Source organism: Ipomoea triloba, chromosome 13 (genome assembly GCF_003576645.1).
Source record: "Ipomoea triloba cultivar NCNSP0323 chromosome 13, ASM357664v1".
NCBI classification, from domain to species: Eukaryota; Viridiplantae; Streptophyta; class Magnoliopsida; order Solanales; family Convolvulaceae; genus Ipomoea; species Ipomoea triloba.
The window spans coordinates 11,074,730-11,079,422 of record NC_044928.1 but is presented as its reverse complement, the minus strand read 5'-3'; the positions used below and the strand labels follow the sequence as shown (position 1 = coordinate 11,079,422).

General features: G+C 30.3%; 1 non-coding gene across 1 annotated transcript; it reads left to right on the top strand.

Annotated features, from left to right (window-relative positions):
• The first annotated feature begins 1,060 nt into the window (after window positions 1-1,060).
• TRNAK-UUU lies at window positions 1,061-1,132 on the top strand. Its single transcript has one exon. It is a non-coding gene; the product is annotated as a tRNA-Lys (tRNA).
• Window positions 1,133-4,693: the final 3,561 nt, after the last annotated feature.

Sequence of the window (4,693 nt, the reverse complement as noted above, 5' to 3'; positions counted from 1 at the left end):
TCGAACTAACCCAAACTCGTGCTAACCAAAAAGGGGATAATATTTCCGCTGCGCATAAAACTTTGTCTTCACCTCGTGAGGTATCGAACTTAAACATCCTAAGTTCAATACACACGAGAGGTTGAAAAGATTTGCAAAATCTTATACAAGTCTATTCACCCCCCCCTCTAGACTTGTACCCCATCCCCTTGGGACCAACAATAAATTTGTAATTGTGTTGTTTTCTTTAAAAAAAAAAAGCTTTACATGACTTTTTAGGTGGTTATCTTAGCTCAGTGGCAGAGCGCGTGGCTTTTTACCACGTGGTCGTGTGTTTAATACCCACAGATGGCAGTAGATTTAGTATTGTTATATCTCTACATGTGTTGTTTTCGACATTCAAATAAAGCTTTAAGTGATATATTATAATTAGCTATCTTATGTTAGTGGTAGAGCGTGTGGCTTAAACCCCGTGGTTATTGGTTCAATTCCCGTAATTATACTAGTGTAACTTTATTAAAACAAGATGTGCGAATTATCCCTCCAAAGAATTTACTTTCGTTTTTGTCAAAACACTTCATTTTAAACTTGCAATAAGTATTTCTTAATTTGCAAATTGTGCTAGGTTGATATTGCTATGATTTTTGTAGTTTAAAAATTACTTGCGTAGTTTTCATCCATAAAGGAGAGAAAAAAATTTTATGAAAATATTAAATATAAAAAAAAAACTAAAAATGTGAATAAAAGAAATTCATGTATAATGGTAAGAATTAAAGAAAGTGTAAAAATTGCAACAAGAATTACAAATGAAATTAAAACCTATTATATTTTTAATGATATTAAAAGTAACAGAAAATGTAACTATTTCAAATGAAAGCAAACTAAAAATTTGAATAAAAGAAATTCATGAATAATGGTATGAATAAAAGAAAATATTATCATGGTTGTGGTAAGAAGTTCAGTGGTAGAGCGCTTGGTTTTAGCCACATGGTCGGGGGATATTATCATGTCTTAAGTAATAAATCTGTAATTGTGTTGTTTTCTTTAAAAAAAAAAAAAGCTTTAAATAACCTTTTAGATGGCCATCTTAGCTCAGTGGTAGAGCGCGTGGCTTTTAACCACGTGGTCGTGGGTTTAATTCCCACAAATGGTGGTAGGTTAGTGTTGTTATATCTCTACTCGTGTTGTTTTCGACCTTCATATAAAGCTTTAAGTGATATATTATAATTAGCTATCTTAAGTTAGTGGTAGAGCGTGTGGCTTAAACCCCGTGGTTATTGGTTCAATTCCCGTATTTGTACTAGTGTAACTTTATTAAAACAGGATGTGCGAATTATCCCTCCAAAGAATTTACTTTCACTTTCGTTTTTCTCAAGACACTTCATTTTGAACTTGCAATAGGTATTTCTTAATTTGCAAATTGTGCTAGGTTGATATTGCTATGATTTATGTAGTTTAAAAATTACTTGCATTGTTTCATCCATAACGGAGAGAAAAAATGTTATGAAATATCAAATTTAAAAAAAAAACTAAAAATGTGAATAAAAGAAATTCATACATAATGGTAAGAATTAAAGAAAGTGTAAAAATTGCAACAAAGAATTACAAATGAAATAAAACGTATTATATTTTTAATCATATTAAAAGTAAAAGCAAATGTAACTATTTCAAATGAAAGCGAACTAAAAATTTGAATAAAAGAAATTCATGAATAATGGTATGAATAAAAGAAAATATTATCATGGTTATGGTAAGAAGTTCAGTGGTAGAGCGCTTGGCTTTTAACCACATTGTCGGGGATATGATTATGTCTTAAGTAATAAATCTGTAATTGTATTGTTTTCTTTAAATAAAGCTTTAAATGACCTTGTAGGTGGTATCTTAGCTTAGTGGTAGAGTGCGTGGCTTTTAACCAAATGGTCGTAAGCTTTAAGTGATATATTATAATTAGCTATCTTAAGTTAGTGGTAGAGCGTGTGGCTTAAACCCCGTGGTTATTGGTTCAATTCCCGTATTTGTACTAGTGTAACTTTATTAAAACAGGATGTGCGAATTATCCCTCCAAAGAATTTACTTTCACTTTCGTTTTTCTCAAGACACTTCATTTTGAACTTGCAATAGGTATTTCTTAATTTGCAAATTGTGCTAGGTTGATATTGCTATGATTTATGTAGTTTAAAAATTACTTGCATTGTTATCATCCATAACGGAGAGAAAAAATGTTATGAGAATATCAAATTTAAAAAACAAAACTAAAAATGTGAATAAAAGAAATTCATACATAATGGTAAGAATTAAAGAAAGTGTAAAAATTGCAACAAAGAATTACAAATGAAATCAAAACGTATTATATTTTTAATCATATTAAAAGTAAAAGCAAATGTAACTATTTCAAATGAAAGCGAACTAAAAATTTGAATAAAAGAAATTCATGAATAATGGTATGAATAAAAGAAAATATTATCATGGTTATGGTAAGAAGTTCAGTGGTAGAGCGCTTGGCTTTTAACCACATTGTCGGGGGATATGATTATGTCTTAAGTAATAAATCTGTAATTGTATTGTTTTCTTTAAATAAAGCTTTAAATGACCTTGTAGGTGGTTTGTTTTCTTTAAATAAAGCTTTAAATGACCTTGTAGGTGGTTATCTTAGCTTAGTGGTAGAGTGCGTGGCTTTTAACCAAATGGTCGTGGGTTCAATACCCTTTGATGGTAGTAGATTTAATATTGTTATATCTCTACGTGTGTGGTTTCTGACCTTTATTAAAACAAGATGTGGGAATTATCCCTCCAAAGAATTTACTTTGGTTTTTGTTAAAACACTTCATTTTGAACTTGAAATAAGTATTTCTTAATTTGCAAATTGTGCTAGCTTGATATTGCAATGTATTTCTTAATTTGCAAATTGTGCTAGCTTGATATTGCAATGAATTTCTTAATTTGCAAATTGTGCTAGCTTGATATTGCAATGATTTATGTAGTTTCAAAATTACTTGCGTTGTTTTCATTCATAAAAGAGAGAAAAAATTTTTATGAAAATATCAAATGTAAAAAAACTAAAAATGTGAATAAAAGAAATTGCAACAAGAATTACAAATGAAATTAAAACCTATTATATTTTTAATGATATTAAAAGTAACAGAAAATGTAACTATTTCAAATGAAAGAAAATAAAAAATTTGAATAAAAGAAATTCATGAATAATGGTATTAATAAAAGAAAATCATATCATGGTTTTGGTAAGAAGTTCAGTGGTAGAGCGCTTGGTTTTAGCCACATTGGTAAGAAGTTCAGTGGTAGAGCGCTTGGTTTTAGCCACATGGTCGGGGGATACAGTGGTAGAGCGCTTGGTTTTAGCCACATGGTCGGGGGATATTGTGGTAGAGCGCTTGGTTTTAGCCACATGGTCGGGGGATATTATGGTAGAGCGCTTGGTTTTAGCCACATGGTCGGGGGATATTATCATGTCTTGCTTGGTTTTAGCCACATGGTCGGGGGATATTATCATGTCTTAAGTAATAAATCTGTAATTGTGTTGTTTTCTTTAAAAAAAAAAAAAGCTTTAAATGACCTTCTAGGTGGCCACCTTAGCTCAGTGGTAGAGCACGTGACTTTTAACCACGTGGTCGTGGGTTTAATACCCATAGATGGTGGTAGGTTAGTGTTGTTATATCTCTACTCGTGTTGTTTTCGACCTTCATATAAAGCTTTAAGTGATATATTATAATTAGCTATCTTAAGTTAGTGGTAGAACGTGAGGCTTAAACCCCGTGGTTATTGGTTCAATTCCCGTATTTGTACTAGTGTAACTTTATTAAAACAAAATGTGCGAATTATCCCTCCAAAGAATTTACTTTCACTTTCGTTTTTGTCAAAACACTTCATTTTGAACTTGCAATAGGTATTTCTTAATTTGCAAATTGTGCTAGGTTGATATTGCTATGATTTATGTTGTTTAAAAATTACTTGCATTGTTTGCATCCATAACGGAGAGAAAAAATGTTATGAGAATATCAAATTTAAAAAAAAAAAACTAAAAATGTGAATAAAAGAAATTCATGTATAATGGTAAGAATTAAAGAAAGTGTAAAAATTGCAACAAAGAATTACAAATGAAATCAAAACGTATTATATTTTTAATCATATTAAAAGTAAAAGCAAATGTAACTATTTCAAATGAAAGCGAACTAAAAATTTGAATAAAAGAAATTCATGAATAATGGTATGAATAAAAGAAAATATTATCATGGTTATGGTAAGAAGTTCAGTGGTAGAGCGCTTGGCTTTTAACCACATTGTCGGGGGATATGATAATGTCTTAAGTAATAAATCTGTAATTGTGTTGTTTTCTTTAAATAAAGCTTTAAATGACCTTGTAGGTGGTTATCTTAGCTTAGTGGTAGAGTGCGTGGCTTTTAACCAAATGGTCGTGGGTTCAATACCCTTTGATGGTAGTAGATTTAATATTGTTATATCTCTACGTGTGTGGTTTCTGACCTTTATTAAAACAAGATGTGGGAATTATCCCTCCAAAGAATTTACTTTGGTTTTTGTCAAAACACTTCATTTTGAACTTGAAATAAGTATTTCTTAATTTGCAAATTGTGCTAGCTTGATATTGCAATGATTTATGTAGTTTCAAAATTACTTGCGTTGTTTTCATTCATAAAAGAGAGAAAACAATTTTATGAAAATATCAAATGTAAAAAAAAAA